The 13,221-nt window shown below is 37.8% G+C and overlaps 1 protein-coding gene across 3 annotated transcripts in view; it reads right to left on the bottom strand.

The window, feature by feature from the left end:
• PTPRR (protein tyrosine phosphatase receptor type R) overlaps positions 1-13,221 on the bottom strand; it is a 286,532-nt gene that overhangs the window by 130,334 nt on the left and 142,977 nt on the right. Inside the window, exon 1 of one of the 3 annotated variants that reach the window (XM_009004212.5) lies at positions 12,916-13,054. The exons of the other annotated variants lie outside the window; for them this stretch is intronic. The gene's annotated coding sequence lies outside the window, so the exon portion shown is untranslated. Of the gene's footprint in view, positions 1-12,915; positions 13,055-13,221 lie in introns of those variants that run through there. 3 annotated transcript variants of the gene reach the window in all.

Genomic DNA, 13,221 nt, shown 5'->3' on the forward strand with positions numbered 1-13,221 from the left:
ATATTTAACAGATCAGTTTATTCCATTCAATTCTGTTAGATATGTTTTATTACTTTTTATTTTATTTTGTTTTTATACTTCCTTAGTTTTCTGTCTTTTGCTATATTGTCTGTTTTTTAGTTGTTCTACATTTATTCTTCCCAAGTCTATATTTATAACATAAAATAAGGCATGACAATATATTTAAGCCATTTCTTGATTTATAAAACTTAGAAAGTATTTATTAACTTCTGCCATGAAAAATGAGAAAATATACATCTCTTATAAACTCCTAGTTTTTATAATTATATTATTTCTCTATTGTTGTATCTAATGATATTGACATTATATTCTGTGTAGTAGAGACTACTCAGAATTCTCCACAATCAATATAAGTGAAAGTGAAGTGATACTTTCAGTCTCAGGCAGTTAACAATGAGGATGACTTCTCCACCCTCTTTTTCTCTTCCCTCTGACTACAAGCTGGATGGGTCCAGGGTCACCCTAAAACTGTATTAAAAATGGTAGAGCTACACAAAGGAAGACATCAGAGTCCCCAGAACACTGCATGGAGCACAGGGTCTCACTCAAAAACCCTCATTAAATAGTGATATGAGTTAATAACGAATTTTATTGTGCTAAGCCACTAAGATATGGGTTTGTACTGATGCATATATGCTGAAACCACAATTTCTACAGTTCTATAGTGATAGTAATATATTCAAATGGATTCAGTGCTCATGACCAGTCTTCTATTTTTAGAAGGTTGTCACCACTTTTGAATTCTATATTTTGATGTATCTGTTGTTCAGCTGGGTTTCATATCAAATTGCTTCTGTCAAGTGAGGCTCATGAGTGCTCTGTTTCCTGAGGCGTTATATGTTTGTGAATGTATTCATGGTGCTTTTAACAATAAATAACAACTTGGCTGGATATTAAACCACTGACTCAATCTTTCTTTCATTTTTTTTTCTCTTTGAACTCTGCTGCTATTTTCTAATGCCTTCTGGCACTGAGAGTTGCTGTGAAAAATACTCTGGCCTAGTCTGTCTTATAGATCACTTGCCTTTTTTGCCCCTCATCTCAAAACAGTGTTTATCTTTAAAGTTACAAAACTTCACCGGGATATTTCTTTGGGTTGATAGTGCCTGTAATGTGGTATGCCCTTATAGTCTACAGATTCCAGAGCCTATTTCAGTAATATTTTCCCCTACTATACATTTGAATGATTTTTCATCTAAACATTTTGGTCTAATCTTTAAAGATACCAATTATGCAATTATATATTCTTTGTATTTCTATCTCACCACATTATTTTATGTGCTTATTTCCCCTAATTTATATGTCTTTATTCACCTAAAATTCTCTCAGTTCTGCACTCTACGTCCTTAGATTTTTTTCAGCAGAATCTTTCCTACTTATTTTGTTTTAAATGTGATTTCAATTTCTCTCATGGTTTTTTATTACCTTCATTTATCTTCTAAATTCTGCCAATTTATTCTTTGTGATTGTTGTAGACAAGATACAGACTCTCCTGACTGTATCAGACAGTAGATGACACAAAACTTGTGTTCATAGTTTCTTGGTATTTTGCATTCATTTTTCTTTTTTTTTTAAAGACAGAATTTTCACTCTTATTGCCAAGGCTGGAGTACAGTGCTGTGATCTTGGCTCACTGCAACCTCCACCTCCTGGGTTCAAGTAATTCTCCTGCCTTGGCCTCCTGAGTACCTGGAATTACAGGCATGTGCCACCACACCCTGATAATTTTTTTTGTATTTTTAGTAGAGGCAGGGTTTCACCATATTGGCCAGGCTGGTTTTGAACTCCTAACCTCAGATGATGCCCCCACCTTGTCCTCCCAAAGTGCTGGGATTACAGGCGTGAGCCACCGTGCCTGACCCTGCATTCATTAAAAATTTTTTTTTCCAGGAGTTCAGCTTCTGTTCTCTCTTAAAATGCTCCAATAACTTTCTAATCTGTGTAGAGTTAAATTCCATCATGTGGGCTCAAAAGGCCCTACATTATCTGACTCCTATTAGCTCTGAGCTTCATCTCATAGACCTTTTTCAAGCCACTCTGTCCTTTTTCCAGTTCCTCAAGCCAGCTATGCTCATTTTTACCTTATGGACTTGGCATGCACCTGCCTGCTGCCTGGGGAGGTGTTAGCCATTATTGCATGGTGGCTCCTTCTGGTCTTTCAGCTCTGTCTTAATGTCACTTCCTCCGAGAGGCCACCCTAGCTTGACCACACTCTATCACATAGACCATACTCTATCACATAGTGTTTTCTTTTCCTCATAACATTTATCACTATCTGACAGTTTAGTGTTTACTTGTTTATTGTGTAATTTTACTTTATGAAAGTGTGGGATCCATTGGTGTGGGGCCTTGTCAGTCTGGTTCTCTACTGTCTCCTCAGGACCTGAAACAGTGCCTGGCACAAAGTAAGTATTTAATAAATCCTTGTGAAATGAAGGAACACACGAATCATGATAACCAACACTGGGTAGTTACCAAATGAAAGAATCTGAGTTATATGATAGGCTTGGAAAGGATAACAAACCCAGGCCTTGCACCTGAAGGTAAGTTTGATTTGATTTAGCATAATTTTGTATTTTATTTAGAATTAACATGTCTCTGAGACTTTGTCCACTATAACATTTAAGAGTGAACTAAATCAAAAGTTAGTCTTATCAACTTTTTGAAACTCACTTCTAATAGGCAATATCAATATATATTTTATGCTATATTGGTTGTAAATCAAATTCAGACTTACCCAGTGTTAATGCTCATTTCTTGCTAATTTGAGAGTTTTATAATTTACTTTTCTAATTATATAAGTTAATGCATATGATAGAAGATTTAGAAAATATAATGAATTAGGCAAAGTTTGGTGGCTCCCACCTCTAATCCCAGTACTTTGGGAGGCTGAGGCAGGTAGATTCCTGGAGGTCAAGTTTGAGACCAGCCTGGCCAACATGGAGAAACCCTGTTTCTACTAAAAATACAAAAAGTAGCTGAGTGTGGTGGCAGGTGCCTGTAATCCCAGCTACTTGGGAGGCTGAGGAAGGAGAATCACTTGAACCAGGGGGGCAGAGATTGGAATGAGCTGAGATCATGCTGCTTTACTCCAGCCTGGTTATAAGAGGAAATCCATTAAAAAAAAAAAAAAAAGGAAGAAAATAAAGTGAATTAGAAAAAAGAAATAAGTATTATTCATAATCATGTATCCCGAGATAAGGTTGTGGTGTTTTTAATGTTAGTTTTTTTCTGATACACAAGTTATATTATATCATATGATGTACATATACATATAGGAATATATTACATATACCAACATATATCATACAAATATTTATCCATTTTCATGTGATTCTATAACTACCACATTTCTACGGCTTTCCCCTTTCTATGATTTTTTTGGAGGAAACACTTTATTCCCCAGTCCTGATGTTTTATTCTATGTGTAATATAATAATACTCCTGGATTCTTCCTCTTGTCAGTCTCCCCAGGAGAGGAAAATTGACTTGTGTACCTGGTGCATTTGGAATAATACAGTAGGACATCTGTAGCTCTGTGCTTTCCTTTAGGGGTCTGCCTGCCTGTAAAGATTGTATAATCTGGTCTTTTCTTTGCAAGTGGTAAAGTAAGCCTGAAGGGCATTGTCCCTGCAGGGGAGTGCTGCAGTTGTGAGAAAATCTGCTTAAGAAGGAGATGCAGTCATTAAAGAATATCACTTTCATGCTTTGAAGTCACAAAGTCAGCAGCTCTATCAGCAATAGAATTGACATTTTGATCCCCTTAGCCCTGCTTCCTCCATCTTTCTCAAGCAGGAGAGAGCTGTTATGTCTTGGTCCACTAAAACACCAATACGTGGCACCAAAAAGTCAGACAAAAAAAATTGGCTCTACAACTTTACAACTTTTCTTACTAGTTGGCCTTGATTTCAGCACAGGTATCTGTGCTTGTAGAAGGGTCAGAGAAACATCATGGCAAATGATGTTGTGAAGTTGTGAGTAGAGAGTTTCTAAAAGAGGTTTCTCAACAGAGGCAGATTCTGCTGGAGGCTAAGAAAAATGAACAGTAAAAGGCTATTTGACGGTTAATGAGTAGGTAATTAGAAGCCTTCAAGTCCTAATTCTCAAAATGTGGTTGAAGGTGCATTGGGAGGCCATGTGATCCTCACTGAAACTCACATGAAAAGTGCAAGCTTGAGGAAATAAGAGAGGACACAAACAGATGGAAAAACATTCCATGCTCATGGTTAGAAAGAATCAATATCATGAAAATGGCCATACTGCCCAAAGTAATTTATACATTCAAAAGCTATCCCTATCAAGCTACCATTGACTTTCTTCACAGAATTGGAAACAAACCACCTTAAATTTCATATGGAACCAAAAAAGAGCCCACATAGCCAAGACAATCCTAAGCAAAAACAACAAAGCTGGAGGCATCACACTACCTGAGTTCAATCTATACTACAAGGCTACAGTAACCAAAACATCATGGTACTGGTACCAAAACAAAGTTACCAATGGAACAGAACAGAGGCCTCAGAAATAACACTGCATGTCTACAGCCATCTGATCTTTAACAAACCTGACAAAAACAAGCAATGGAGAAAGGATTCCCTATTTAACAAATGGTGTTGGGAAAACTGGCTAGCCATCTGCAAAAAGCTGAAACTGGATCCCTTCCTTACACTTTATACAAAAAATTAACTCCAGATGGATTAAAGATTTAAACATAAGACATAACACCATAAAAACTCTAGAGGAAAATGTAGGCAACACAATTCAGGACATAGGCATGGGCAAGGACTTCATGACTAAAACACCAAAAGCAATGGCAACAAAAGCCAAAATAGACAAATGGGATCTAATTAAACCAAAGCGCTCCTGCACAGCAAAAGAAACGATTAGTACAGTGAACCAGTAACCATCAGAATGGGAAAAATTTTTGCAATCTACCTATCTGATAAAGGGCTAATGTCCAGAACCTATAAAGGACTTAAACAAATTTACCAGAATAAAACAAGCAACCCCATTGAAAAGTGGGTGAAGGATATGAACAGACACTTCTCAAAAGAAGACATTTATGCATCCAACAAACACATGAAAAAAAGCTTATCATCACTGGTTATTAGAGAAATGCAAATCAAAACCACATTGAGATATCATCTCGTGCCAGTTAGAATGGCAATCATTAAAAAATCAGAACACAACAGATGCTGGAAGGATGTAGAGAAATAAGAATGCTTTAACACTGTTGGTGGGAATGTAAATTAGTTCAACCATTGTGGAAAACAGTGTGGCGATTCCTCAAGGATCTAGAAATAGCAATGCCATTTGACCCAGCAATCTCATTACTGGTATATACTCAAAGGATTATACATTATTTTACTATAAAGACGCATGCACACGTACATTTATTGCAGCACTGTTCACAATAGCAAAGACTTGGAACCAACCCAAATGCCCATCGATGATAGACTGGACTGGGAAAATGTGGCACATATACACCATGGAATATTATGCAGCCACATAAAAGAATAAGTTCATGTCCTTTGCAGGGACATAGATAAAGCTGGAAACCATCATTCTCAGGAAACTGACACAAGAACAGAAAACCAAACACCGCATGTTCTCACTCATAACTGAGTGTTGAACAATGAGAACATATGGACACAGGGAGGGGAACATCACACACTGAGGCCTGTTGGGGGGTCAGGGGATTGGGAAGGGACAGCCTTAGGAGAAATCCCTAATGTAGGTGATGGGGTGATGGATGCAGCAAACCACCGTGGCTTGTGTATATCTAAGTAACAAACCTACACTTTCTGCACATATACCCTGAAACTTAAAGTATAATAATAATAATAATAATAATAATAATAATAAAGTTGATACTTCTTAGAGTGAAGGTCAAATAGGTGAACAAATTTTAGAGAGCCAGACCAGAATATAGCATCATCAGGCCTAAAATATTAAAATATAGTATATATTATATAACTGTCCACTGTTACTACTTTAACATACAAATGTAAAAGACAGGTATTTGTTTGAAATTATGTGTTTTGCTGTTATTTAATGTTCTGTTACCTAAATTCTATTATTTCAGCATTTAAACAAAACACTAATAGGATAAAATAACAGTGGCAATAAATAGTAATTAAATAATGGACTAATTAAATAATGTGTGGAAAATAAAAAAAGTGCAAGTTCCTTGTGAAGCAATATAGGTGCATTCTGTACAACTGCAGACTTTTTTAATCCCAAAAGGTTACTGAGAGAGTTTTTAAGGGTTGGTACAATTCAGTATTAGTAAACTAATGTTAGTATGTTGTTAGTACATACTGGCCCTTTTAAGAAGTGAAAGAGTGAGGTATAATGAAGAAATAGGCAGAACACCATGACCAATTTGCTCAGAACAGAAAAGTAAAGATAGGATGGTAAACAGAGGGAACATACTATTTCCCCATAGTTTTAAAGAACTATGACATTTATACTACAGCAATAGTACCTCAGATGACTTAATCTTCCTTCTTAATCTCCCTACATTACTGATGAGCTACCCCTTTTAACACATGAAATAACTAACTGTATTGATAAGAGTAATACATTGAGACATTTCATAAACAGTTGCAATATCAACTTAATCAGTTTCTGATATCCTTGCTCAGTTGTTGTTATGATCAGTTGATCAGCTAATTAAAACATTTCACAAAAGAGCTAAATAAGTATTGATAGTGAGTAAGAAAATATATCTAAATTTCTTTAAATTTAAATCCCTTTTAAATTTAAAAAGGGTAAGACCTTGTGGACAAGGACAATATACAGGAGCTTCTTGAATTTTGTGCACACATTTAAAAGTGTTTGCATGTTTTCTAAATTGCTAGGGAGCCTGAACACAGCTTAACAAAATAAATGTGTTTGTGTGTTCAGATATTGCAGGTAGGTGGGCAAATACCAATAAAAAACTGCCACATTATCAAATAATAGTTAAAATAGGGATTAGTAAGGCTGACTTGGGTTCAAACCTGGGTTGAGTGGCCTTGGTCAAATTTCTTCTCAGCTGAAAAAAAATGAGGTTCAGTTTCTTCACCTGACACATGGGAATAACTACATCCTTTTCATAGTCTTTAATGTGGACCCCACATTAGCTATTGATACAGGATCTTTAGGGTGTCGACTTTCTGGCCAGAAACTTCTGTGTCTGCTGCACCTTTGCCCAAGTTCTTGTCCTGCATTCAGGAAGAATGAGGTATGCAGGCAAGTAAAGGGTGAACAACTCAAAGATGAGCTTTAATAAGTGTTTGAACAGCTCAGAGGAGACCCGCAGTTGATAGCTCCTCTCTGTAGCTGGTCATTGTGTCCTTTCCTACTTTCAGCAGAGAGGATAGCTCCTTTCTGCACCTGGTTGTCCCCTCCCCTCTTTATCTCTCCATCCTCTGCTTGCTCTGGCTGAGCCAGGGGCCTTTATGGGCCTCAGAGGGTGGGGAAATGTGTGCTGATTGGTTCATGGGCAGCCATTGTGGACCCAGGTAAAAGTACCATGAGCTCCAGCTCTGGGTCTGCAGGATTGCCAACTCCCACCCCCAGGTTTTATTGGGGACCTGCCCTTCTCTGCTCAGGAGCCTGTCTGCCTCCCATGGCCATCCATGGTGCCCAGGCTGCTGGCACCAAAAGGCACCTGCAGGTTGGCACCCAGCTGCTCTCAGTTCCCCTTCAGCTTCCCCTCTTTTTGACAGAGCCTGTCTGCCTCCCATGGCCATCCCTGGTGCCCAGGCTGCTGGCACCAAAAGGCACCTGCAGGTTGGCACCCAGCTACTCTCAGTCCCCCTTCAGCTTCCTCTCTTTTTGACACCCAAAGTCTGGAGGGTCCAAGGCCCTGGGGGCTGACATGTCAGCACTGCCCTAAGCCTGTGAACACAGCTCGGGCTGTGACAGAACCTCAGCTCAGCCCCAACCCTGCTCCTAGATTAGAGTGTGTGCTGGGAATGGGGAAAGGCCAGGTAGAAGAAATAGGCACTCCAAGCCTGCAAGGGCAAGAATGCAGGTATGCCTGGGACTGCATCCCTGGTTTGGGTGGCTACAGCTGGGGGAAGAGGGGGTGGGATTCCTGCTTGCTCTGTGGAGCAGGAGGCCTAGATCTGCAGCCCTGATGTGAGCATCTTCAGCCTGACCCAGGAGGGCGGGGCTACTACCTACTCGTGGCTCCCGAGATCACATGGGTGCCCAGGTTGCAGCGGTGGCTTGGACAGCTGCGATGGTACCTGGGGACCTCCCACCTGCCAACTTGGAAGGGACGGAGCTACCACTTGTCCCAGCTCCCGCAGGCTCCTTGGAGCAGTACACCTGGCCAAGCCCCCTGGCAGCCTGGGGCGGAGGGCCAGTAGCAGGGCTGGAGCGACGGTGCCACCTGTGGCCCCGGAGCTCAGGGGCTAGCCAGAGCTCCCTCTTGTCTAGAGCGCAACTCGACCCCACCCCATTGGGCAGTCCCAGGACAGTGGGCTGCTGCTGCCGGGGGTGGGGGGGATCTGTTGGCCTCCTTCCCATACCCACCCTACAGCGGCCAGCGTGATGGCAGCAGCCGCACCAGATGGCTGGCCGCTACTATCACTATTAGCTATAAAACAGCTAGAAGTGGCAGATAAAAAGTGTTCAGTAAACTTGGCTTAAAGATGTGTCTTTGCTACACATCGATGTTGAAAATGATTAATTTAGTGACTAGCTTCTTTGGATACTCAGTACAAGGGGAAGTGGAGTAACAACTACATTGATGAAATGAAGGTCTTGATATCAACCATAACAGTAATGGTATCAACATTAAAAGTGGCCTCATTGGATTTGCCATGTTCATAGTTAGGGATTAGTACACTTGTCAAGGAGCTTTCACCAGAAGTCAGTCAGAAACTATAGACTGCAGGAAAAAGCAATGGTCAAAATAATTGGTTTTGCTCAAATGCTATCATTTGTTTCTGTAGAGAATATATATACATATTTGAGACTGAAGGTCAAAATGGCACATTTTAAGAAAAGTTATTTGAGTTCAGAACCTCTGCTTCCATTCACTCTGCATCCTGCCCCTTCATTTATGGCTTCTGTGATCATGCGACTCAAATCCTAAATTGTGTAGAAGATCCTTTAAAGACTTTGAATTAAATTTACATTCATCTTTTTCTTCATTTTTACCACTACCGATTAAATATGAATACTGATACAAAGCCAAATTAGTGATTTAGAAGCCCTTATCCTACTGATTTGAAATGCTTTTTATAACCTAGTTTTTCCTTCATTTCATTAATCTCCATCTTCTATTTTAATATTACCTCTTAATTAGTGTCCCCTTTCATGTCCCCTAGTAACATTCTTGTGATAAAAATTTTGCTTTCACCTGCAAAGACCTAAAATTTAGAAATTAAATGAAGAACTTTTGTACATTGTTCTGAAAACTTTAAATTCTATACAATTTCGAGTAAGCCCCCATCCTTATAAGCTGTTTATAAAAATTATCAAATGGTGAAGGTCTTCACTCTTCCAAGTACAAATTCACTGGAGGAAATAAGGTTTCCATAAAATATAAAATAATACTCTATATACTTTTTATGATAGTATTATTTCTATACTTTGTGATTTCATGCCCATTTATGCTTGTAAAAATATTTTTATAAAAGTTACAGACAGGTCTGTGGATGAAATAGAAGAAAACGGAGATTCAATACAAAGTTCTTTAGAGACAGGAGAAAAATCATGATTTAACCACAAATAGATATCCTGGGTACAGTAAACAAACATAATAGCAAGTTACTTGCTTTTAACAAAGTATTCAATTCTCATTATTAGATGTTTTAGTCAACAGAACTTTCCACCTTCCCCTCCCCTGATTATGTTTTCTATCTTTTACTGGGATGTTATTTTTCCCAGTTATTCTTGTTCTTTGTTCTCTTTCAGTCTCCTCTAGTTATTATGCCCCTCCCCTTCCTTCAGTATTTCTCATGCTGATGGCAGAACCCAGCAGCCAAAGCTTGATATAGGTGAAGGGGAGGAAGGCAGTAAATCACACTGCCATGTGTGTACCTATGCAACTATCTTGCATGTTCTTCACATGTACCCCCAAACCTAAAATGTAATAAAAAAAAAAAAAAAGAAAATGACTGGAATCAGGGTCAGGCAGAAACCCTGTGTGGACAAAAGCTTGACACTCAGGCAGATGTCTGAAAAACGAGGTCAGACAAATTCAGGTTTCTACATCCAGCCCCATCAAAATAACAAAACTCTAATCATCACAGCCCTGACTTTTCTATTCATGAAGCTTTTCTGAAAGGACAGAGAAGCCTTCTCATTACAGTGTTCAGTAAGAATTGAGACCAAGCTAACTTAGAAGTAACATTTAGGGATGCTTAGAAGTAGATGTCCAAGGGCAAAATAATAATCCTTCAACCCTCAATGCCTTTGCATTCTAGTCATAAACTGATACTGTCCTGAGCCATGAATATATAAATGCTATTCCTTTCTTTAAAAAATGAAGATATTAACAATGCTTACAGGTTGTTGGAGCTTTATTTCAGATGTGGGTGAAATAAGGAGATGGCTACCTTTATGTGCTTATATTCAATCAACAGGAATATATTCTTTTGGGACTTTCAACTGATCACATGCAGAATCTTGAGCCCTGACGAGGCACAGAGACCACAGAAGCTCTAAAACATCAGTCTCATCACAAGGGTAGTTGGAAGTCTAATGCTACATGGAAGGGTATTATACAGTTTTATTTCTGTTCCCTCCATGAAGTAGTTTATGTTTCACTTCAATAGCTGTAATAGGATTCTGTGTTTTCAGTCTTCTGGTGAACTACACAATTCTCCAAGAAACACAGTAAAATAAAATGAGATTTATTGGCATGTGCTTTTGAGATGCAAATAAAAACTCTCTGATTTAATGTCTTTCAACTTTTATTCTGAGTAGTCTTAATTTTTCTGTCACAGGGGAATTAATAATTTTCTGCATAAGTAAAAATGAATAAAGACAGAGTGTGGAATAAGTTTTAGCTAGTGTTTTTGTGGTCCTTTCATCTGAAGAAGGATATGGCAAAATAACAATAAGCATATAATTTTCCACAAGGTGTTATTTTAGTGATTAGCACCTTGAGAACCATCTCATTTTTAGAAAAGAAAGATTCTAAGTGATGTTGTCTGCAGCCTAACTTTAATGCACAACATGACTCTGCCTGTTTCATCCTGTTATTACTTCTCAATTTCCACTCTAAGATTCTTTTTTCTCTTTTAGCATCATCAGGGTCATGGTATTTATTAGGATTGCACCATCTCTGATCTAATTATTAAATTGTTAGATATAAGTACATATATTGATTGGAAAAACAAGGGATACTATTTATAGCTTATTCCTTTTTGTGACAGCTAAATACAGAAATGGCTAATTTGATATAACACAACCCAGCACCAATTATTAACTGAGTGATTCGCAATAGCAATTAAAAAAAAATACCTTGAAGACTCTGAATCCTGTAGAGTAAGCTATTTTGTTGTATAAGGCTAAGAAGCCATATCTTCTTTAAAGCTTAATTTCTTTTAAATGAAAGATTTAAACAGGTTAGTCCTCCTCATATTCAAAACAATATATACAATAAACATTAAAAAACAAAATCACTAAAAACTTTCCTTTCCCTTTAGTCTAAAATCTTGCTGCTAAGCCCTGAATCCTGCTTGGAAATTCTTGCTAAGCTATCATTTGGCATTATTACCTGCTCAAGTCTCACACAAGAGACATAAGTAAAAAAATAAAATAAAATCTGGCAGCTCTATATTTTGTGGGAAATGGAGCTTGACTTCTTGAATCAAATGATTTATTTGGGCCATCTTGATGACTGTTTTCTGCAATATTGAATCAGACAGAGAGTTAATCCAATTATATTATTAAGATGGATGTAAATACGAGATGCATTATTTTTTGACATTGTTTTTCATCATCAAGGATCACAGATAAAATTAAAATTATCTTTTATCAATACCAACTTTGTATCAATACCAGAACCATATTATTGTTTTTAAACACTCAAACTAAATACTTATTTTTAGTCTTTGTATGGACAGAACTTTGTACAATGCCTAGAACACAGTGGGAACTAAATGCATATTTTTTGAAATAAACTTAAATGAAACAGACATTGTGTGACGTTTTTCACCTGAGGATAGTACTTTCTATACAGATTAACTAATGAATTTATGCATCATTTTTAACAAGAGCCATATTTAAACCAAGGTTAAAGAGTAAGGTTCTTGGTTAACTAATGAAAAACAACAAAGCTGAATTCCCCAGCTGGGAATTTGGCTGACAATGTCTCATAGCACTGAGTTTCACTCACTGGTTCCCCACATGTAATTATAATGGAAAATACTGACTAGTCTTTTAGTGAACCCTGTACACAAACACAGGGTACCTGAGTTGCCTTTATGATAAAAATGTCTAGATTTAGTGAATTAACACACTAACCTCTCTCAATATTCTTTTCTAGTTATAGTCATCTTTTCTCCAATGTCTGTGGGAACCACACTAAACAAAACAGAAAATATCTGCTCCGTTCAATGTCTTTTAAGAACTTTTGAGTTCTGCTCAAGTGAACATATTTATAATTCTACTCTCCTTAGAATGGTTACAAATTTTGCAAGAAACTTCTTATGATTGTGGTAGGATTTTTATTGTTCAGATATATTGAATGATTGCATAGCATTTTCTTTTAATTTCAGACTTTTAGGCTAAAGATATTTCCCTAGATATCACAGAGGTTCTATGCTGACTCATTTATCTACATTTACCTGAATAGATATAGACATAAATCTTAATATTTACCCGCCTAAGCTGGCAACATTACACAGAGGACCCTCCGCCTATCATGATAGATTATCTTACCTGTTTGGAAATTGACTGGATATTGTGATGCAGTTGACTTCCATTTGTATTCTTTTTTGTGCTATTTCCTCACCATAGCAAGCAGGACTGATGGTAAAGCTTTCTAAGCTTGTGTGCTGAGATGAAGCCTCATTTAGTCACCTGAAGGTAACCGCCTGGTGCTATTTCTAGAGACACTGCGGATCCCAGGACTACTGTAGCAGCCTGTGCTTTCCCTTGAGATATCCCAGGTGCTTGCTGTTTCACAGTTTACTAGAATTGAAATTCATGGAGTTTTTTTTTTCCATGGGAATTAGCAAAACTGTA

This window comes from Callithrix jacchus, chromosome 9, assembly GCF_049354715.1.
Source record: "Callithrix jacchus isolate 240 chromosome 9, calJac240_pri, whole genome shotgun sequence".
Classification (NCBI taxonomy): Eukaryota; Metazoa; Chordata; class Mammalia; order Primates; family Cebidae; genus Callithrix; species Callithrix jacchus.